A 24,918-nucleotide genomic window follows, 5' to 3' on the forward strand; every position below is an offset into this window, starting at 1 on the left:
AGAAAAGAAGAAGAAATGGAACTGGGGCAATTCTTATTATTTCCTTTACTAGTAAGCTGGCAATTGCACCTTGCCAGCAAGGAAAGATATCTCATACTTTGAACAGCCTCCACCCAGAAATCTGGAGGTCCTCTACCCTTTTGGTGTTCCAGAAGGCCATGAAGATCTAGATATTCCTGCAAGCACTGGGCCAGGATGAGATTTGAGCCCATCACATGTATTCTTGGAATGGACTATGGCACTTTGCTGTATGTGAATATTTTAACCTCATGATGGTTTGCTGTTGTTAGCCACCCAGGGTTATATCATATAAGGTGGGTGGACATATAAATCAAATAAATAATACAGATCATAAATCCCTTAAGGAAACATTGATGACACATTCAGTCCATGTTATTTCAGCACCCATGCATTATCATCCTTATCTCTTCTTACTTTGCCATACATAATTGCCATATATAACCCATTACCACTGCATTCAAGTTTCTCCTGACACACCCAAATCTCATATCCAGTTGGCATATACATATCCAACTCTCACACCCAGTAGCTATGTATACTCTTATACACAGCTGTTTTCACTTCTTTTGACAAACATTCATTCCTTGTAGTAGACTAGATAATATCCACTACCCTTCTATCAGCTTTTGTACATTTTTTTTCATTTATTCTCAACTTTTAGTAAACATTCTACCAGAGAACACAAAGTGATCTATTTGATCTAGTTTTTAACCTTTTTGTATAACTTGTAATTGTTCACTCAATTTTCCTTGGCAAACACAATTATCTTGGTCTTGATACATTAATTTTTATACCCATATTCCTTGTTGCATCATATAATGTATCTAACATTCACTGCAAATCTTTCAGGTTCACAGCCAAGAACATGGTATCATCTACATACAAAAATGCATATACGTACATTCAAGTCCCAACCAATACACCTTTAACATTACCACAAGCAGTTCTTATACATGTATCCATAAATACTGTATATCAAAAAACCAAGAAGATGTCACTCATGTTTCCTGCTCAGTGCTGAACTATTTGCTAAGCATTCCATATTTTCATGCATGCTTTATTTCTATCATATATACCAACTATATCACATTCAACAACCAACCCTCACTCCATAATCAACAACATGTTTTCTAACTCAAGCTTACTCATATGCTTTCTCTAAATCACTATATAATACACTTTCTTGCATTCATACAAGATAAAAGTATCTAGCACCAACAATGGTGTTTTTTTTTTGCAAATCTTTACTTCCATTGAATAAGTATAAATATTAACAACTCTTTTTAGATCAATGATGCAAATAGATTTTTTAAGGGAATATACAGTCTAGACAGTAGCATGCTTCCTGGGGAAGTGGTGATTGATTATGACCACTTATGTTGTTATGACTGCACATTCACTTACAGACAAGAGCTAAAACACTCTGTGTCATACTTTCAGCAATCATACTGAAAATTCTTAAGGCAAATTCCAACTTCCTCCTTTTTTTAACATTTATATAGTCATTCATCCATTTAGCTCATCTGCACATAATTCAAGATAGACTTCCACTGATAACAGCTCATTTTACTTTAATAAAATTTATCCACCATATATCTAGAAACTGAGGATAAAGAAGCTGTCCCCATCCAGATGTTGTTGAACTACAGTTGTAATCAGCCTTAACCTGTTTGGATAATGGTGAGGGATGCTGGGAATTACAACTTTTGGAGAGTCACAGATTTCCCAGTCCTAGCCTCCTGAGCATGGAACTGTTAAGAGTAGCTGGATCCATGTGGTTGAGCAATGTAATTACAATATGGTTCTTCTTGGTTCTTTTTGAACTATTAAGTATTCCCGTCCTTGGTTTTGCTTTAATCCTGCTTTTGGCTTGTTCCTTGACTGTGATTGTTAATGCTGACTTGCCTTTTGATTCCAATGACTACCTAGTTCTGATGCCTTTTTCTCCTCTGCTTATGACTCACTTTGACTAGTTTCCACTGTTTAGCACTAGACCTTGAAATTCAGACACAGAGAAACAAAGGAAAAAGCTAAAGTGTTGCGGCACTCCAGAGGCTATTCTGGCACAAGTATCCTCAGCTTTCCAATGAAACAAATTGAGTGTGCTGAAGAACTTTTGTGTAAACTTTTCAGCTGAGGATCATCCCAGGCTTTTGAATACCTGCCTACTACATCCCAACAAACAGATGGAGACAAGATAGATATTTATTAGTTTATTTAGTCACTCCTGGCATAATTCTTTATGCTATATAAGAAGATTTCCATCAAACCTGACTGGAAAAGGAGAGGAGAAACCCTCACTAAGATTTGTGCAGCCAGGTTTTGGGTAGCATTTCAGCAGCAACCCCAGGGTAGAGGAGGTGGGTTGGAATTTGTGTACAAGGAGGCCCTCACAATTGTGAGGAACTTTTTTCACAGGTAGCTGAGTGTGAGACTGTATTTATCAGGTTGAGCCAAAGAGATAAACTGTGATGCTGCTACTGTACCATCCTCCCAGATGCATAGCCTGAGCTATTTGATCTCATTGTAGGGATGATTTATAGATTTGTTGGAATCCAGGGCAATTTAGTTTTCTCTTTGGAGTCAGAGGCATTTCAAGAAATTATGGCTGTCATTACAACCATGGGCTTATCCTATGTCATCATGGGTCAAAGCACACAGCCATCCACATATTAGACTTGGCCTTGACCTTGGAACAAATGAAACATGATCTCCTACCAGAGGACATTTCTACTGGTGCCTTGTCATGGACAGATAATTTTCTTGTGATTTTGGCTTAACTCGAGCCACCTGCTTCAGCAAAGGATCGTTACCTTGTCGTGGTGCTGGAGCTTGAGCACCTCAATGATGCTATGAGCTAAACCGTGAAGGGCCACCCAAGACGGGAAGGTCATGACAGAGAGGTCAGACTAAATGCAATCCCTGGGGAAGGTAATGGCAACCCACCCCAGTATTCTTGCCGTGAAAACTAAATGGATCAGTACAACCAGAGATATGTCGGTATACCATCGGAAGATGAGACCCCCAGGTCGGAAGATGGTCAAAATGCTACTGGGGAGGAACAGAGGATGAGCTCAACTAGCCCCAGACGTGATGACGCAGCTAGCTCAAAGCCGAAAGGACAGCTAGCGGCCGACGGTGCTGGTGGTGAACGGCGAATCCGATGTTCTAAGGATCAACACACCATTGGAACCTGGAATGTAAGATCTATGAGCCAGGGCAAATTGGATGTGGTTATTGGTGAGATGTCAAGATTAAAGATAGACATTCTGGGCGTCAGTGAACTGAAATGGACTGGAATGGGCCACTTCACATCAAATGACCACCAGATCTACTACTGTGGACAAGAGGACCACAGAAGAAATGGAGTAGCCTTCATAATTAATAGTAAAGTGGCTAAAGCAGTGCTTGGATACAACCCAAAAAATGACAGAATGATCTCAATTCGAATTCAGGGCAAGCCATCTAACATCACAGTGATCCAAATATACGCCCCAACCACAAATGCTGAAGAAGCTGAAGTAGAGCACTTCTATGAGGATCTGCAGCACCTACTGGACAACACACCTAAAAGAGATGTTATTTTAATCACAGGAGACTGGAATGCTAAGGTGGGCAGTCACATGACACCTCGAATTACAGGTAAGTATGGCCGGGGAGAACAAAATGAAGCAGGACATAGGCTGATAGAATTTTGCCAGGACAATTCACTCTGCATAACAAACACTCTCTTCCAACAACCTAAGAGACTGCTTTATACATGGACTTCACCAGATGGACAACACCGAAATCAGATTGATTACATCCTTTGCAGCCAAAAGTGGCGGACATCTGTACAGTCGGTAAAAACAAGGCCTGGAGCTGACTGTAGTTCAGATCACGAACTTCTTCTTGCACAATTTAGGATCAGACTAAAGAGATTAGGGAAGACCCACAGATCAGCTAGATATGAGCTCACTAATATTCCTAAGGAATATGCAGTGGAGGTGAAGAAACGATTTAAGGGACTGGACTTAGTAGATAGGGTCCCGGAAGAACTCTGGACAGAAGTTGGCAGCATTGTTCAGGAGGCGGCAACAAAATACATCCCAAAGAAAGAGAAAACCAAGAAGGCAAAATGGCTGTCTGCTGAGACACTAGAAGTAACCCAAGAAAGAAGGAAAGCAAAAGGCAACAGTGATAGGGGGAGATATGCCCAATTAAATGCAAAATTCCAGAGGTTAGCCAGAAGAGATAAGGAATTATTTTTAAACAAGCAATGCGCAGAAGTGGAAGAAGACAATAGAATAGGAAGGACAAGAGACCTCTTCCAGAAAATTAGAAACATTGGAGGTAAATTCCAGGCAAAAAATGGGTATGATCAAAAACAAAGATGGCAAGGACCTAACAGAAGAAGAAGAGATCAAGAAAAGGTGGCAAGAATATACAGAAGACCTGTATAGGAAGGATAACAATATCGGGGATAGCTTTTACGGTGTGGTCAGTGAGCTAGAGCCAGACATCCTGAAGAGTGAGGTTGAGTGGGCCTTAAGAAGCATTGCTAATAACAAGGCAGCAGGAGATGACGGCATCCCAGCTGAACTGTTCAAAATCTTGCAAGATGATGCTGTCAAGGTAATGCATGCTATATGCCAGCAAATTTGGAAAACACAAGAATGGCCATCAGATTGGAAAAAATCAACTTATATCCCTATACCAAAAAAGGGAAACACTAAAGAATGTTCAAACTATTGAAGAGTGGCACTCATTTCACATGCCAGTAAGGTAATGCTCAAGATCCTGCAAGGTAGACTTCAGCAATTCATGGAGCGAGAATTGCCAGATGTACAAGCTGGGTTTAGAAAAGGCAGAGGAACTAGGGACCAAATTGCCAATATCCACTGGATAATGGAAAAAGCCAGGGAGTTTCAGAAAAACATCTATTTCTGTTTGATTGACTATTCTAAAACCTTTGACTGTGTGGACCATAACAAATTGTGGCAAGTTCTTAGCGGTATGGGGATACCAAGTCATCTTGTATGCCTCCTGAAGAATCTGTATAACGACCAAGTAGCAACAGTAAGAACAGACCACGGAACAACGGACTGGTTTAAGATTGGGAAAGGAGTACGGCAGGGCTGTATACTCTCACCCTACCTATTCAACTTGTATGCAGAACACATCATGCGACAAGCTGGGATTGAGGAATCCAAGGCTGGAGTTAAAATCTCTGGAAGAAACATTAACAATCTCAGATATGCAGATGATACCACTTTGATGGCTGAAAGTGAAGAGGAACTGAGGAGCCTTATGATGAAGGTGAAAGAAGAAAGTGCAAAAGCTGGCTTGCAGCTAAACCTCAAAAAAACCAAGATGATGGCAACCAGCTTGATTGATAACTGGCAAATAGAGGGAGAAAATGTAGAAGCAGTGAAAGACTTTGTATTCCTAGGTGCAAAGATTACTGCAGATGCTGACTGCAGTCAGGAAATCAGAAGACGCTTAATCCTTGGGAGAAGAGCAATGACAAATCTCGATAAAATAGTTAAGAGCAGAGACATCACACTGACAACAAAGGCCCGCATAGTTAAAGCAATGGTGTTCCCTGTAGTAACATATGGCTGCGAGAGCTGGACCATAAGGAAGGCTGAGCGAAGGAAGATCCATGCTTTTGAACTGTGGTGTTGGAGGAAAATTCTGAGAGTGCCTTGGACTGCAAGAAGATCAAACCAGTCCATCCTCCAGGAAATAAAGCCAGACTGCTCACTTGAGGGAATGATATTAAAGGCAAAACTGAAATACTTTGGCCACATAATGAGAAGACAGGACACCCTGGAGAAGATGCTGATGCTAGGGAGAGTGGAAGGCAAAAGGAAGAGGGGCCGATCAAGGGCAAGATGGATGGATGATATTCTAGAGGTGACGGACTCGTCCCTGGGGGAGCTGGGGGTGTTGACGACCAACAGGAAGCTCTGGCGTGGGCTGGTCCATGAAGTCACGAAGAGTCGGAAGCGACTAAACGAATAAACAACACAACACGAGCCACCAGCCTCCACAGCAAAGATGGGCTGATTTTGATGGCCTACTCCAGACACCTAATGGATACAAGACAGACAGTGCTTAGAGGACAGTTCTGTTGAATGAGTTCATTTAGCCTCTTTTAGCCTCTGGAATTCAAAGGCAACCAGGGACTAAAATAGGATTGCTTCTCAGTGGCTTCTCCAATTCTGTTGGTCTCAGGAGGCTTCATGGTTATTTAAGGAGATCTGGGAAGTGAAATGGGTGAAGACATGGCTAACGTGATTGTGACAAAGGATGAGCAGAAAAAAAAGTAAAGGCGGGATAAAAATTAATTAATTAAGTAAATAAATTCAAATATAAGCTCATATACAAACCTACTCTGTAGCAATAAGAATAGCTGCTTCTTGCACCTGTGAAATGTCATTCAGCTGACATTTAGAGTTACGGGCTCCCTAACTGGAAAGATGGACTAGAAACTTCAGTGCATACAACTATAACTGTCTGACTGATCAGATAGTGATAAAGTCACTTGCATTCTCTGAGAGTTGGAAACTGGCTGATAAGAACCTGAGGTAGCATCTCATGTAACCTGAGGTGTTTTTGAGCCTGTGGACTCTTCAACTTTGTTATTGTTGTTATCTCAGTTCCACCACTTATAGCATAGAACTCTGCCCTCCTTGGTTAATTAAAGCAGCAAAGAAGGAGAATCCAGGCTAGAGTCAAAACCTCTAAGACAGGAGAGATCACAATGGCCTTGAAAGAGACAATGGTCCACAACATCTTCAAAAAGGTCCAGATTGGATCCCCTACTAGTGGACAACTATCCCTTTGATGGGAAAGGGGTGGATAAAATGGGTGGCACAAGAACTACAAAGAACTGAGAAAGAAGTGGATTATCAGTCCAGAGCAAAGGACTGAAACTGCACTGGTCACCCTCATGTATTACTTGTGGAGGAAGCATGGCCATCCCCATCTTGCTGTACCTCTCAGCTGCTTTTGATCCTGTCAACCACCACCTGGACCATCTGTGACAGCTGGAAATTGGAAGCAGTGCATTGCAATGATTTTGTTCCTTCCTAAGTGGGCAGGTTTGGTCATAAGGTCCAGATATCATGGGATGTCCCAATGCTCAGTTCTCTGTTCCATTTTATCAAACATCTATAAATTGAACTGGATTAAAATAAATAAGTTTTAGAAAGAGGATTGGATCTCAATGGCTAAATTTTGAAAAATATCCCAAATGCTACAATGATTATAAAACATTAATATAAATTCCAAACATTTTAGATCACTTTGCCAGTGATTCTTAGAAACTTGGAATAGTACTAAGAGATTGATATATTTGTTCTGTAGCAAAAGGTTATTTTGTACAAGAATTTAATTTTAGCATCAAAGATAGGAAGAATGAAGAAGTACCAGACTATATTTGGCTGCTGCTCTGCATAAATAGGATTTATAGGTTAAAGTGCAACAGTGTCCCCTAGTGGGCAAACACCTTTTTCTTTTGGAAACTTTAACATCACTCTTTCCACTTAATGAATTGAGGATTATTCAAGATACCTGCTGCCCCAATAAATGCTAGATGCATTCTTTATTTAAAAAAAAAAATACACTACTGAGAAATTCTGTATGTGCTTACTGAAAGACATACTATTAAACACAAGTTATAATAATTTCATTTCACAGGAGATTACATTTTTACCCAAGAGATTGAAATTGTTAATTAATGCTATAGAATGTTAGTAAGGTGTGAATACATAGCGAATCAGTGCCTCAACAAGCTCAGTGGCACATTGCAGACATGGAAGTATTTCACAAGCATCCAGATTGTTTACTGACAGGTGGGATACTTCCTTTGTTTATATAACAGATTTTAGATCTCCCCAAGTGCTCAAAAATGTATTACAGATTTCAGCAGGCTATCTAACTTAGCTTCTTTCTTGACATAGCCAGCAGACATACTGTGGCTAACATACCAAGATATAGGTGAAGAATTTCCACATTGGAAAGACAATTTCTAATTGATCCAGGGTCCTCTATTGTTACCATCATAAAAGCATAAATTGGCCATGTAAATATGCTGGACTGAGCTCACATAGGGTCATATACTTTGTAGTTCAGTATGTTCTGGGAACTCATTAATTGTCTTGGCATGTTGTGTGATTCAACATGCTAATTGGACTACAGTATGGTAATATGACTACAGCAATAGTGATTGTTAATCCAGGTTTAGGATTGACTATGTTGTATGAAGTCAACCATGGAGTTATGAGAAATGATCATCTAGTTTAACCCCTTGCCAATATAGAACATCCACAACCAAAACATGCATGAAATATGGTTATCCATCCTGCTTAAAAACTTCCAATCATGGATTGTCTGTTGTCTTTAGATATAGTCTATTCCGCTGTCATACAACGTTGCCGGTCTAGATGTTTGTCCTAATGTTTTAGCCTAATTCTTATTTTTGTACCTGAATGTTGACCCCATTGGCCTGGAACCTATTTTTTGAAATAACAAAAAATAAATGTAATGCCTTATAAGTATATATGTATAAAGCCTTCTAATATGCAGTAAGAATATCAACAGCGGGTGAAAAGGAGATATGGGCAGGGCATACAACTGTTGTTCCTTTAGATGTTCCTGTGAACAGCCTTGCAGAACAATTAGAATCTGAGATCTCCATACACCAAATCAGTCCCACAGTTTGCCAAAGAACATGCAACAGAACACACTGTAGGTTATCAGAAATGTTGCCCAGCAGGATTTCCAGTAGAACAACAGTCTAGCCCTATTTTTGCTAAAGGTATTTTATTTATGTGTTTATTTTCATATGACTCTTGTCTTGTGGGATCAATACTGTGAATTGAAAGCATGCTCCCAGCATTGTAAATACTCACAGGTGTAAATATAGGTATTGTTTTGAACTGTAGGAATTTATTTTAGGGGGATGAGTCCATGTCAACTAGTCCTTTGGTATTACCTCTGTCTCTCTCTTCCCTCTGGTGATTAAGGAAATCTCTATTGATTTGAACACAATTATGTGAACCAGGATTACTTGCTAACTACATACATCACTTGAAAAGGACATCATGTTTGGTAAAGTTGAGGGCCAGCAGAAAAGAGGAAGACCTTCAATGCGATGGATTGATACAATTACCTCAACAATGGATGTAAACATTGGAACAGTCAGGCATATGGCGCAAGACCGAACAGCATTTCGTTCAGTTATACATAGGGTCATCATGAGTTGTAAATGACTCAATGGCTACTAACAACAACAACAACAACAACATACTTCTACTTACATTCAAGTGAACACACATGAAAACACCTTCCATACTTCTTTGCTCAATAGGTGGAGACTGGAGATCTACAGAACATTTCCAGCTTATACAAAGATATTGGGAGGTGATACAATGTATGAAACCCTTTACCTTTTCCATACAGGACAGCTATATAGTAGAGATGGGCAACAGGTGACCCTTGAATAGCTTTTTGTAACCATCAGAGCCCTCACCAACCAGGACTAACTAGTGTACATGGTAGCATGATTACTAGCTACTTTAAGGTAGGGAACACGCAAATATAGTAATGCAAACCCTAAAACCATCTTAAAAAGTCCAGGAAGAAAGAAAACATTAAATGCCACCTCAGACTCCCAAAAGTTGCCCATCACTGAGCTTAAGGCTTTGTTCATGTCATATCTAAAGAATAATGGAAACAGTACATTGAAATATAATACTAAAACTTAATATAGAAGAATTTTGAATAAGATTTGCTTACTTTTGGAATAAGGTGCAAGTGACAACATTGTAGCTGAAGTTTTCTGAAAAATAATTTAAATGTTTATACTGCCATAGTTCCATGGGGATTTTCCAGGGCTGCCCCATCCATTAACAGCTGAAGCAGGTCTCACAAGCCCAAGGGCAATTTTCTTCCCATGGGACCTTAACTGTAAATATTTATAAATATTATAGTCAGCAGAAGTTATTTGCATAGAAAAAGCTCTTCAATATAATAGGTTTCCTAACATTTTATGATGCTTTTGTAACTGCAATTTAATAAACAATAATTCAGTAACAAATCCTAGAAATTACAAATCATACATATTGTGATTCATTCGATGACATAAAATATGTAACAACTAGCTTCTTCCTAAAAAAAAATTCTATTAAGCTTTAGGTCTCCAGTTATAAATTGTAGTTGACCATTGACTCACCAGTTTATGGGGAAAGGTAATTTGCTTCTATCCCTAATGAAGAATGAACTGTATTACAGTATAGGTAATAAAGGTGGCTAGATAGACTATAAAATAGAGAATTAAACTTCAAGATACTACAGCTCTGAAAGTAAGTAAACATTAATCAAAACTCTTATAAAGGAGTGCGGACATGCATACACACACATGCTTCTAAATCTTAATTTGATCTGAAACTGCATCAATCCAGCATAAGTTGTGTGTTTTTTTCAGCCACCTGTTTGAAATGTTTTATGCATCACATGATATCATCTCTCATGATCTAATTGTTTTGATACAATATAGACCAGTTACAAATTTACAGCATGAATATGCAATCTTTTTGGGTCTCCTGGTCACACTTGGCAATGCATGGTATATTTGGAGTTGCATTCAAAATAGGAGGCAGGGGCAATAAGAATAATAAGAAGAATGTACACACAGAGAGACAGGAAAGATGTTCATTTTTAAAGGTAAAAAATGGATACAGATTCTAAACATCACTTTACTGCTGAATCGCAGCTGCATAAGGCAAGGGATGCAGATAACCAATCATACATTGGTTACTAGTTAGCTTCCAGGTACTGGTTGTCACCTCTTAAGCCCTTCAGGCTCAGGAACTGGACACTCAAGGACCACTTTTCTCCATTTGTCTCTACCTGTTGGGTACTATCTGTCAGGTCAGCATGTTTCAGCTCCCATTAGTTGAACAATGCCATCTTATGGGAATTCAGATAATGGGCCTTCTCTGTAGCTGACCCCAGCCCTGAAACAGCATTTGATGTCAAAATGGAAGTGTTTCCCTGATATTGGGCTCTTACAGTACTATTTTTACTGTTATTATTTTCCCCTTTTTGTTATTGATCTAAATTACACTTATGATATAGTTGTACTCTGCCTAGAGTTGCTGTGGTAATTAAGTGACTTATTTATTAAATAATTAAACAGATAAGGCTTCTATATGTGTTGTACAGCTGATTATTTATTCAGATGCCTACAAATATGCTAGCTGTTGCATTCAGAAGTGTGTCCCAATACTCATAATCTCCGTAGGCTTCTGCAGAGACTTGTATTCTTGGAAAAGTCTTACAGCCGCAGTTTGCTATGTCTTAATTGACTGTGAAATTACAGCTTAAATAGCAAAATCTTTTTAATGCATTAGAACTGTAAACATGGTGCCAAAGACAGAGTTTCATTGTTTCAAATACAGAAAGAGGTGTTCAACTTACCTTCTAAGTTTAGAAATAACTGTTTTAAAATGTTAAGAAAAAAAAATTGCAAGGCAAGCTAGAAGTTTCAGTTTCAGGAGAGGAATGCCTATGATTTAAATAATTTGGGAATAACCGAACTATCTTCTATCAGATTTTTATTTTTATTCATTATGGTCTGTCAATATTCACCTACTTTGCTATGTAAGAAATACCCATTTGGTCTGGAAAACAAAGTCCATTTCTGGATTTTTTTTTGTGTTATCAGCCAGTGCTGATAAGTGGGAACAGAGGAACTTGAGACCTCTGGAATGCTAATAGCTAGGACTTCTTACAGACCAGTACAATACTTGTGGGGTTTTTTTGTGTTTTTGTTTTGGTATCTGTCTAATGCAAACAATGGGACGCGGTGGCGCTGCGGGTTAAACCGCTGAGCTGTCGATCGGAAGGTCGGCGGTTCGAAACCGCGTGGCGGGGTGAGCTCCCGTTGCTCGTCCCAGCTTCTGCACACCAAGCAGTTCGAAAACATGCAAATGTGAGTAGATTAATTGGTACCGCTTCGGCGGGAAGGTAACGGCGTTCCGTGAGTCATACTGGCCACATGACCCGGAAGTGTCTATGACAACGCCGGCTCCAAGGCTTTGAAACGGAGATGAGCACCGCCCCCTAGAGTCGGACACGACTGGACTTTACGTCAAGGGAAACCTTTACCTTTACCTAATGCAAACATGTAGAAATACTTCATATTTTGTATGCAAAAGACATCTGATTCTTCCAAACAACTTTCACCATACCCCTTTTATTTTCCTAATACGATCGCTGAGTTCAACTCTTCTGTTCCAATTGAATTTATCTGCAATCCTCATTTCTTCGAACAGCTTTGGTTGGTGTTGTCTTCACAACAGTTTTTCCTAAACAAAATTTAGAGCAGCTTGACAATAGAGACATTTCAAATGTCTAATTACTTCCAGATAATTCGTTGTTTAATAAACCTAAGTGTACATGTTGTCCAATTATTGCTAATTGGATCGAAACTTAACAGATATACCTGTAGCACAAATTTATCTCCTCTCTATCAATTGCTACCTTCTTACCCCATTATTGTTGCTGTTTTAAAAAGTTGAACTACTTCAGATGTTTTTCTGTTTCTGTGATAGCTGGCAGATAGGGTAGTTGTTTTTCTTATTAAACATTCCTTAACTTGATGCCTTTCATATGTGTTGGGTCTTCAGTTAACACAACTGGGGATCCCTTTCCCAATACATCTAGAAAGTGCTATGTTAAAGAAGGTTGTTCTAATAGATTCTCCCTGATATGTCTCCATGATGGAGTACACATTAGGAGCTATGCTGGATATAATCTTAAATGTATTTTTTATTTGAATAAGAAATTTTTTCAAAGTCAAGTGCCATCAGATGGATGGGGGATGGGCAGATCAATAACAAACATCATCAGGGAAATTAACACCAGCTAAAGAAGTAGAGAGACACATAAAAGAGAAAAAAAAATAAAAGAGAAACCAATCTGCTTAAGAATATGCATGTCTAATGTATATGTACATATGCAAATTTAGAAATAAGTGCCTTTATTTTCATGGAAATACAGTGTGTCTTGCTATTATTGGGAAGATAGTCATCAAAAGACCTGGTCACTTGCTCTCTTAGTGCTAAACAGTGGTGAGGAAGTTTAAGGCCTAGTAAGTTTAAGGCATTTCAGTTTGGCCAGACTGCCCTTAAAATACAGAGAGTCCTCAAACAGAAGACTGTCCCCAACAGCCCTTCAGAAAGAGGGCTTCCTTTTGTAAAGTAGGACATAAAGCCACACGGAAGAGAGATTTTGTTTAAAATAGCAGCATATGGCATGGGGTCACCCTGGTGCCAGAACAGCTGGTGAAGCCCTAAACAATGTACCACCAATGATCCCCAAATCTGTAAAAGAGGCTAAACTTATTAGAAGATTAGCTAAGAACCTTGGGGAAGCTGCTCCCATATGCCTTTCATATGTGTTGGGTCTTCAGTTAACACAACTGGGGATCCCTTTCCCAATACATCTAGAAAGTGCTATGTTAAAGAAGGTTGTTCTAATAGATTCTCCCTGATATGTCTCCATGATGGAGTACACATTAGGAGCTATGCTGGATATAATCTTAAATGTATTTTTTATTTGAATAAGAAATTTTTTCAAAGTCAAGTGCCATCAGATGGATGGGGGATGGGCAGATCAATAACAAACATCATCAGGGAAATTAACACCAGCTAAAGAAGTAGAGAGACACATAAAAGAGAAAAAAAAATAAAAGAGAAACCAATCTGCTTAAGAATATGCATGTCTAATGTATATGTACATATGCAAATTTAGAAATAAGTGCCTTTATTTTCATGGAAATACAGTGTGTCTTGCTATTATTGGGAAGATAGTCATCAAAAGACCTGGTCACTTGCTCTCTTAGTGCTAAACAGTGGTGAGGAAGTTTAAGGCCTAGTAAGTTTAAGGCATTTCAGTTTGGCCAGACTGCCCTTAAAATACAGAGAGTCCTCAAACAGAAGACTGTCCCCAACAGCCCTTCAGAAAGAGGGCTTCCTTTTGTAAAGTAGGACATAAAGCCACACGGAAGAGAGATTTTGTTTAAAATAGCAGCATATGGCATGGGGTCACCCTGGTGCCAGAACAGCTGGTGAAGCCCTAAACAATGTACCACCAATGATCCCCAAATCTGTAAAAGAGGCTAAACTTATTAGAAGATTAGCTAAGAACCTTGGGGAAGCTGCTCCCTTGTTCTTCTCAGTCCTTTCCGGGTTTCTGCTAACCTGACCTCTTTAAATGATGGGATGCAATTAGCAGCAAAGGGGAAAACTGCTTCATGCTCTGGTTCCATTACTATTTAGACCTATGAGAGGTGACTTGGATTAGTCTTCACCTAGAGCTATGTGCCATGGAAAAGGTAAGATTGTTCTCAGTGAGATCTAATCATAATATGATTTGTTTCAATAAAGCATTTTGTATCACCTGGAAGCTTCACTTTAGTGTTCCAACAAGAAGCCTCTTCTCTCCAGGTCCATAAGCAACCACCATAAATGCTGAAACAGGTTTCTGCACATGTAGGATGCAGACACAGAAGCCTTTTCCAGCTATGGGACTACCAGGGGAGGCCTCAGAAGTTAGGCTAAGTGAAGAAGCCCAGCCACTTACTGTTAGAAATGGGGTGGCCAGGCCACATTATTTCAGGCAGCAGCACAAAGCATCATCAAAGCAAAATCCCCCTCCAAGCTTTTCACAGCTATATTAGCACAACTCACATCTGGAATGGTCTCTTCTCCAATTCTTGGAAAGCATTCTTCCTTCCATACGAGGCTTTCTTGTTTTCTTCCTCATTCTCAGGATATTTTAGGATTTCTTTTGGTGGCTTTTGTAAACTTTATTTTTGTAAGGTGGTGAAGGATATTGCTTTTGACAGGAAGGGAATTCCATCAAGAAAATTTGCTGGGGAATTAACTGAGTTGTGACAAGCCAGGAAAGCTATAATTAGAAAATTCCTTCTAGAATGATGGCTGAGAAGCAGTCTGCTCATGAATCAGGATCACCAGTTCGCTCTGCCCATTTAATTCAGTTATAAAATAGTGGACATTTCAGTATTTGAATGGTAGTAATACAAGGCTGGCAGATAGTTTTATCTGAGTAATGATTTTGGAAAACCAGGAAAAAGAATATTTATTTATAAGCTGACAGGGATTAGCTAGAGACCATTGTGAAGGTTTTGATCAAATAAATTAAAAAAAAACTTCTTGAATTCAAAAGCTCTCTGCCTTGTCACTGCACAATCATTTTCCATTTATTGTGATCCATTCATCTGAACAAAAGAGGAGGTCCTCACCTGCCTGTTTGTCGCAACCAAGACGATAGCAGTCGCATCTATATTCCATCCAGTTTTCAACACCAATTATTTTGACTTTAAAATGCTTTCCAAGTGTGGGAGGGTTCTCTTTGTTTCCCTTGATGAAAAATAAAATGACTCTTTTAAAAAGAGTCTGGTTGGTCTTGTTTTTCTTAAGCCTCAGCAGTAGGCAGTTTGTAATTGAAAAAGTTGTGAACAATGGAACTCAGAACTTGTTCATCTTTTCTGGAGAGATGAAAAAGACTTTGAAAGACTAACTTGGCTATCTAAACTATTGCATTGTGGTGAAATCATTAGATATTCTCCCTCCTGCTTTTTTCTTTTCTTCTTTTTCTTTTTTATTTTTCATACATCTCAGCTTCTCACGATTATCGATTATAGGATTTATCTGCTCTGTTCTTCCTGCATGGCAGGATATATTCACTAAGGATTCCTTTCTATGTTATATTTGAAATACCATGAAAAAAACAGAGGTTGAGAGCTAATGTTTAAACACTGCTGAAATCACCATGTATAAATGGATAATATTGTGCCTTTATCAGAAAAAAAAAGGTATGTGTAGTAAAGCTGTTGATTACAGTCTTCCCACCTAAGCAATAAACTGACCAACACTGTAATGAACAAGGATAGTTATGTTTGTTTGCAGGCAAAAGGTAATCTAGATCCCACTGCAAACCTAGTTCCTTTGTAAGTAATATAGAAACAGGCATGTTCTCTATGGTATGGCAGGCTGATAAGCAATTCACACAATAGCCCCATAGATAGTTCAAGCTGATGAGACATCAAGCCACATCAGAATCTAACACCTGAGTTTAAGACTGGGATTTCAGTGAACAAGTATACTGAGGAACAGCTAGGTCAGTAGTTTATAATTAGACTTAGGCTGGATTTAAATATCACAGAAGCAATAATACGTTTTTTTCTTTCATTTTGACTTAGAGTACTGTGTAAATCTTGCCACTTGTAGTCTACTCAAGAAACTAAGTTTAAACAAGGCATTTCTTAGCACAAAGTATTAATGCCTCTTCTTTAGACCGCACCTTCATGCTTGGCCTGAACCAATAAATGTCTGCAGCCTTTAGGGCATAGAGAACACCTTCTTTTCTTCCCTGTGCTTCCCTTGCATTTCTTTCTAAGTTGAATAGTAGAAATCATGGGCACTGAAGTCCAACACTTTGGGAGTTATAAAATTGTGGAAAGCTGATGTAAGTCATTAGTGGTTGAGATAATATGTTTGGAGCAACAGAACTTCTCTACTGGTAACTCCTAGATGTAGGTGAAAGCATTTTTACAAAAGCAGAATAACTGTATGTTTCTCAAGGCTATGAATAACATCTTTAGAGAATGTTGGCTGCTGAATGACAGCCTAGAGAATCTGAATGAGAATGAAGCTAGTTGAAAATGCTTCTTTTTGTTCCTCTGGCTGGTGCTAACAGCTGTAGCATAACTCAGCTATGAGAGTTTAGGGGTTTTTGCTGAGAAGTAGGTGAAGATGAGTGAGATCCATCCTCCTCCCAACATCTTTGGTTTTCTTTATTATTTAAGAGCAAGCATGCTAAACATTGTAGACCAAAGCTTCGGGAGGTCATGCCCAATGTGACAAGGGTATTAAGAGCCATTCTGCACACAATCTGTGGAAAATCAAGGCAATGGAGAGGATTTCTAGAAGCTTCACTTTATAGAAAGCAGTGTACTCCTGCCTCACTCAAACATATTTTAAAAGAGAAGGCACTGTAATTATGTCATTTAATTGAGTACTCTTGTTTGCCTTTCCAGGTTTTCTAAGGACCCTGACTTGATCCCAGATGTCCAATCCTAAAAGCACCTCCCTGCTTTCCTTCAGGTTTTTGGGTGGAGTGTTCTATAGGTTCCAACAGGAGATGTGAAAGAATCAACATGTGCTTTGAAACAGCAAAATGGGGTTCCACCACTGAATTATGGTCCCTCCTCAAGGCAGAGCAATCCTGTTGTATATCTAATTACAAGAAGCTATGGAATGTTCTATCTTTCTAAATAAATAAACTCATTTATTTGTTTATCACATTTCTAAGGCTGCCCAACTCCATAACAGTTCGGGCGGGTGTATAATTTTAAAACAAGTTGAAAGCATTATAACCAGCAGAAAAGAATGATAGAGAGAGAGAGGGAAAATTATGACATAACTCTCACCACTACATACTGTATGTCCAAAATGGCCCATCCCATTTCCTAGCTCAGGCCCTAGAAAATTATGCATAAAATGCAAATATAGATTTTTGTAAGTAAATAATTATGCTGAAGAAAAAGAAGAAAAGAAGTTATGGCACACAGAATATGCTTTCTAATGCATAGAACTATCAAGGGCAAATTGCAACCGATGTTTAGTAGAAAACGTGGCGTGGTGTTTCTATCTGATCATCAGAATATCTGGATCTGTGATCTATGGTTCTTTTTCCTCCATAGAGAAGTGGCACATCTGAGCATGCTTTTTAAACAGTATAAATAACAGAAAGTGTAGTTTGGCTGTTTGTTTATGTCTGCTGCAAAAATGCTGAATTATGTTTCCACAAAAACTGAAAAGATAATTTTCTGAAGGGTTTTGTACAATTTTATATTAGAAAATGTTTATATTAATGTATCTTAAATACAGTTTAAGGATAAAGGGAAAAATGACCTTTACTTCCTATCTGAGAGAAGGAGGGGTATTCTTCATATAATCATTAGTCCAGAATTAAAAAGCATTTTCTGAGAAATTGGTCTTCTATCCCATTTCTTCTATTGTCTGTCCTAATAACCTGGGTCTTGGAGATAAATGAATGCATTAAAGTTCTTAACTGCTCTTTGATAGACTACAAATGGACATGGTAGAAGGGCAATATTTGAACAGTAATGATTTGTAAGCTGATGACAAAGGCTCCTAGACCACAGAGTAAATAGCTAAAGAGGTCATGAATCTTAATAGCTTCCAAATCAGAAAGATCTGCAACTTATAGGCTTTGACCAGGATGTGTATGGAATGTATAAATATTAATAGAGTCGGCAAGGACTTGGCATCCAAGAGCTGTCTAAAATTTCACAGTGGGAAAATTGAAGCTGCAATGTGTGGAGAAGAAGTGTTCTCACCTGAAAATGAACTGCCAGCTTATGTGTAAATATTAAAATACCATTTCCCCCCCTGACATATTTAACATTTGGAGCCACCTTGGCATCCTGTGACATTTGTTTGCACTTTACATTACCAGCATGTCAGTCATTACAATGATCCTTAGAACACTCCACTTTCTAAATGCAAGCTCATAAAAAAGCACATAATACTAAGCTGCTACCCTCCACCTTGCATGTTGTTACTTGTGGGTGTGATAACTTCATAATGGGGTCTTCCATCTATCAGGATGTAGATCTGCATGTGGCTCTCATCCTAATTTCCAAAGCCTTCTGCAAGGGATTAATTCAGACCCTTAGAAAGAGCAGTTTTTACTATCTCCATAGTAGCCTGATGTTTGGAAGATATGAAAAGTAAAAGATAAAGCAAAGAAGGTTCTCAGAAATAAAAGAAGGGTTCATCAGAGAACAGAAAACAGGTACTTTTGGCTCTGCTCTAACTTCATCCACTCTACAGTCTTCATCTGATTAACCCCAGAAAAATGCAACTCTTGACAGAGAAAGAGGTTCCTACCATGCTATACACCTCAGAAATATACAAATATTAATCGAATGGCTCTATTAATATTTACACTTGCTCAGCCTCCACATCTAGAAATCCCCTGAGACTTCTTCGGGAATCAACCACTTCCTTCTTCCTAATGGCCATGCATTATTTCTTCCTTCTGCCTGCCTCCCTTTGATTTCCTTGATCCAGTAGTAAACACTATTGCAGTGTTTCAGAACCTTGGCAACTTGGAGATGTGTGGACTTCAACTCCCAGAATTCCCCAGCTAGCCATGCTGGCTGGAGAATTCTGGGAGTTGAAGTCCACACATCTTCAAGCTGCCAAGGTTGAGAAACACTGCACTATTGGCTTTTATTTCAACTGGCTTGTATGTGTTCCCATTTGCTCATTAGAACGTTAATCTAAATGTATCAATGTTTAAATTAATACAATACATCCACACTCATTTCATGCCTGAAATTTCACAATTCTCAATTTCATAATGCCCTTATCCAATTAAAAAAAAAAGCCCATTAACCTGTATTTCTGTGCGGAAAATTAGCATAACACAGATACATACTGTATATATGAAAATACGGTACCAATAATATCCTATATAAGGATACATTCATGGCAGACAAAACAATTATTAGGCAAAAATGTGAACAAAGAATGAGTAATTAAAAGTGTACATTTTGCCAACATCTAACAAGAAATCCCAAATGAAGATAAAAATGGAATGAGCTCAAGTTAAATTTGGAAAAAGTAAGATAAACTAAAACTGAAAAATTGATCTCTTCCTGTTGGTAGTTCTAATAAATTGTCTTCACAGGGAGTACTGGGTACTATTAATTCATATATGCATTCATAATTCATTAATGTGGGAGGGAAAGCAGTTAAAGAAAAATTATTAAATTTTTCAAAAGCAGATCAGAGTTGAAAAATGTGAAGAATGACTTTGCTAATACCGGTGGGAGCAGTAGCTTCAGTTTTTAACATTCTGTTATTTAATAACCAGTGATGACCAGCACTGTTTTTTCCCACAATGGATTTGGAATTGTGTACAGTATTCATGGCAAAATTATTATAACCTACTAGGTGCAAACTGGAAATTTGGAAAATGTTGTCTCTGCCATCATTATATACCTCTATCTGCAGAAAACAAAAATAGGGTTACTTTGCAGCAAAATGAAAATTGCACACATGGACACACACACACACACACCCTCACATCCATATTTTATGGATTTTATGTGATGGTGACTTGACTCTAGCTGAAATGCATTCCAGTTGTGCAAGAAAGGGCATTCTGTTTCCACCAATTCTCCTGGCTGGCTACACCATTCTGTGGCTACTTAGAAAGTTTACAGTTTGGCACTCACTATAACAGTAGGCAATACAACACATAGGGTAAGGTTATATTAGGGGAAAACCAGCCAAAATACTGTAACAGCCACAATAGAAAGGTTTATGTTAATACAAAACACAGTTGGAAATTACATTCTGTTCAAGCTCTTAAAAATACTTTAATAATTGAAAGCAAATAATGTAGTCACCTGAAAAGGTGACTATGTCCGCCCCCGCCCCCCCAAATAATGACATGAGTTGGCAGTTTCACCAAGAATATGGTAATAGAGTCAGGTGAGGGATTTTTGGTTTAATTTTCCTTTTCAGAAAGGGGTATGTGTCATCATCTTTCTTTTGAATAACTATGTTAATCAAACACTGACATCCATAATTATTTCCTTTTAAAAAAAGGAGAAAAAAATTATTTCACTGACAAATATTATGACAGGTTCTTCACACTCCCCACTCCAGGCTTGACTATTCACGTATAGATAGAATTTCTATCCTCTTAAATATGTGTTTGTCTTATTGTGGACTTGTCCATTCTCAATATACTGCAAAACACAACATAAGACAAGTTACCAACAAGCAGGTAGGTTGTTTAAGGGGAAATTGGGCATAGAGAAATCAGAAAAAGAAGGGGAGGCAGAAATAAACATGAAAAAAATGGATGATTATTTTAGGATTAATTTATATGGTAAGTTATAACAGGTCATAAAAACTCTCCTTTCCATTGACCATGCAGGAATTCTCTCCGTTGTGCTATTTGTGCATCAGGGCAGATCAAGGATCTTCCATATGTTGATCTAATAGTTTTGCAATTTTGCTCACATTACTGACTTGTATATTGCTTCCATTCAACAATATATGTTTTGCTTCAAACTCACACAGTCATTGCATGACTTAAATATCACAACAATGACTAAGAAACATAATTTCTGGCTCCATGGCAAAACTGAAGTAAGTTATGCTATTTCAGATCTATTTTTAGCCATTTTTGCAAAGTCAAAACATACAGAATGACATTTGTATTGCTTTGTCCTGAGTCTGCCAAAAATATCAACGAAACCATTCTCATTATTGCAATAATTAAAGAAAATTGGCATGACTTGTTCAAATGAGTGACTAGAATACTAATATGTGGTGCTGGAAATGTCCCTAAAAAGATACAACCCAACTTCTTGCCTTCTTGCTTTCATCCCAGATATGGAAAGAGAAGACAAGTTGGTGTTGCCATTAGTTTACTGAAAAAGAGAGGAAAAGAGGAATATACTGCAGAATCAGCATCTCAACAAGCACAGCATGGAGCAAAATCTTACAATGATGCCCATGTAGACTATTCTGAAGGTTTTCTGACACCATGCAGGGTTTCAATTATTCACTGCTATGTTTAAATTATACATTGCACAGCAAGAAAGTTGGAAGGGGAGGAAGGATTTTCACAGCATTCACTCCTTACCCAGAGCATTGTTCTTTACATTTTTAGCCTGTGTTCTTCCACTTAGGGAGGTGTTTCCAATTTCATTAAAAGAAAAAGAAAAATATGAAAAGAAAAAAAAACTTATTTTATACTAAGGGATGCTTAATTCAGTGTTAATTTAATTGCATATTTTTGAGCTCCTATCATACCAATAGTTCCAGCCCCCAACTACCCTTCTCTGGACTCAAAAGCTAAGTAAAGTTGGTGGGGGGATGGGACACCAGGGAAATACAGGACTGTAGGCCAGACTGGGAAGTTGAACAAATATTTTAAAAGAAGCCAATGGCAAATTGCTTTCTCTCTGCTTCCAAGAAAATTTTATTGACATGTATGTAGAATCACCATGAGCCAAGCTCAATTCAATGACATTTTTAATGTTAAAAGCAAATAATATATTTCAAGTGTTCAAACATTTCACACATGTTCTTGTATAATTAGTTATTTTCTATCATTTATTTATTTATTTATGAAATTTATGAAATTTATATGGCCACCCAACTCACAGGTGACTCCAGATGGCTTAGAAAAATAAAACCCCAAATATAAAACCCACTACACTCCCACCCCAATTTTTCCAGTCCCAAGTGGGGCTGTGTATTTACCAAGGTTCAAATAAGACATGGCATTGATTTTGCAGTTACCCCTTGGTTTGTTTGCCTTAGTTCATGGGCCAATGTGGGGATGTAAAAGATCCATGGAGAGAAGAAATAGATTTATTTCTATCCTTAAATACATCCTTGCATAGGAGCTCTTAATCTAATGAGTTGAGACTTTGGCTCAGGACTAGTCATGAGGAAACATTAGATTTTAGTACCTCTGTCTCCAGCATTGCTGGTAAAATGGATTTGACCAATTCTTAGCATTTGTGTTGGAGTAAGAAGCCATGCTTCTTATTACTGGGGATTTGTCCTCCTGTTTTTCATCCACCAAATAAATGTTTTCCAAACATTTCCAAATGAGCTCAATCACTTTCAGATCTTCTCTGCAACTGCCCTGTCCTGACAAAAGTTATTATATTTCTATCACATTTCAAATGGGACACATGTAAAGGTGTTCTCCATGGTGATCTTATCTCAAGGATCACTCTATGTTAATGTCCTGTTCAGACTATGAGATGACCAGGCAGAATTATAAAAGGAAGATCTTTATTAACAACCAACTATTTACAACAGAAAAGAGTTCTTATTAATAGGCAATATAACTCAATCAATTCCATGCAGGCAATGAAGGAACACAAGGCAAGGCTGCCAGATCAAGAGTAGCAGAAGATTGTGGCAACACAGGAAGACAGAACTCAACTAACTGTCTCAATGAATCAGCAAGACCAGGCATGGCTAGAGTGTGTGGCAAGGAGGTAGCTTGAGGTTTGATTGCAGGATGCAGCATGGAGGCGAGGCGAGGCTTGACCATGGAGGCTATGCAAGACTCTGTTGGAGTGACAATACAAGGCTCAGAACTGGAGAGAAGGCTGAACTCGGCTAGATTGGCAAGACAAGGCTTAGAACTGGCAGCAAGGCTGGACTTAACTGGATCTGCAAGATAAGGCTTGGAACTGGAAGCAAGGCTGGACTTAGCTAGAGTGACAAGATAAGGGTTGGAACTAGAGGCAAGGCTGGGCATGGCTGGAGTGGCAAGGTGAGGGTTGGAACTGAAAGCAAGACTGGGCTTGGCTGGAACAGCAAGATGAGGCTCGTGTAAGGATTGCCTATTCTAATGGATATCAGACTCATAAGCAGGGTTTCAAAGATATCTGATTTATTGAAGAATAGTATGCAGGATCGCAAAGAAAGCTGAGAATGATGAAAGCGCGCCAAATGCAAACTAAAAACCCTCGGTGCAAATAAAATCCCTCCCTCCATAGAATCTTCTCAAGTCCACAATCCCAGGTGCTCCTAACGGTTTCTGATGGTCTATGGGAAAAGACCTTGAGCAGAGAAAATAACCCAAACACATTCCATTGTCCTGATTTCACATACAAAGCTTGGTACAAGGTCTCACAGCAGCTCCATCCCAAACAGAAACGCGTGTCAGTGCCATGGCATGTGAAATGTTACCATGTATAAACTACATTGAATCAGTGAACATGACAGCACGGTACTGGACGCAAGGATGGACTCGACTGGAATGGCAAGATGAGACACAGAACTGGAGGCAAGGCTGTACTCGGCTAGATCCCGGTGCGAAGGAAGCAGGTCCACATCGGTAGAGGGAGCTGGCACTGATTCCATGTCGGCTACAGGCAACACTCTGTTTCCTGGCAAGGATTCTCCTGTCAAAGCTGTAAGCGCAGTAGAATGGTTGTCTCTGGCAGTTTGCTCCTGGTGCCTTTTTATGCGATCCTTTTTGCACCGTTTCTCCTCTGTAGCTAATTGGGCTGCCTTTTGCTTTGCATGCTTCTCCACTCTTCTCTCTCGCACACTAATTGGAGGATTCAAACCTCTCTCTGGATTTTGCCCAATCAGCATCTCCGAATTCTCCTGCTCTGCTGAGTCATTACTAGTTTCCATTTCCCCAGCTCTTTCCCGATAAGTTTCGTTTTCCCCTTCTGGCTCAAGATAAGTTTCGTTTTCAGAGTCAAGGTCAGACTCAAACCTCACAGTTAAAGATAGACTTGTCAATCACTTGATGCAATTGTCCTCCTCCTAGCTGTGGTGTTTCCTGAAGCAGCTAAATTTTCTTTTTAGCATAACTCCCCATTATGTTTGTAGCATATCAGCACTTTGGAGCAACAAAGTGGGGGCACTCATGGAGGGTCTTGAATTGGAACAGCACAGGCTAGGACCACATTTTCTGAAATGAAGACTTATCAGCTTCAATGCTTTTTAAATCATTTCCACTAAACTGATAGTCATAATGTGAATAAAACTCCTGTTCCCAAGCATGTATTATCCAAACTGCAAGCCAATATCCTTGTTAATTATTATGATTTAATTATGGCATTTTTTTCTTATTGCAGGCCTATTTAGAAATCATTCTTCTGTGTAACCACAAGGAGCATTATTAGTACACATCAAAGAACACAGTAAAACTCTGAATGAATGTTAATGACCCATGCAAACCCAAGTAAAACATGAAATTACATGAAGAAGTAGATTTACTCAT

This window comes from Candoia aspera, chromosome 7, assembly GCF_035149785.1.
Source record: "Candoia aspera isolate rCanAsp1 chromosome 7, rCanAsp1.hap2, whole genome shotgun sequence".
Classification (NCBI taxonomy): Eukaryota; Metazoa; Chordata; class Lepidosauria; order Squamata; family Boidae; genus Candoia; species Candoia aspera.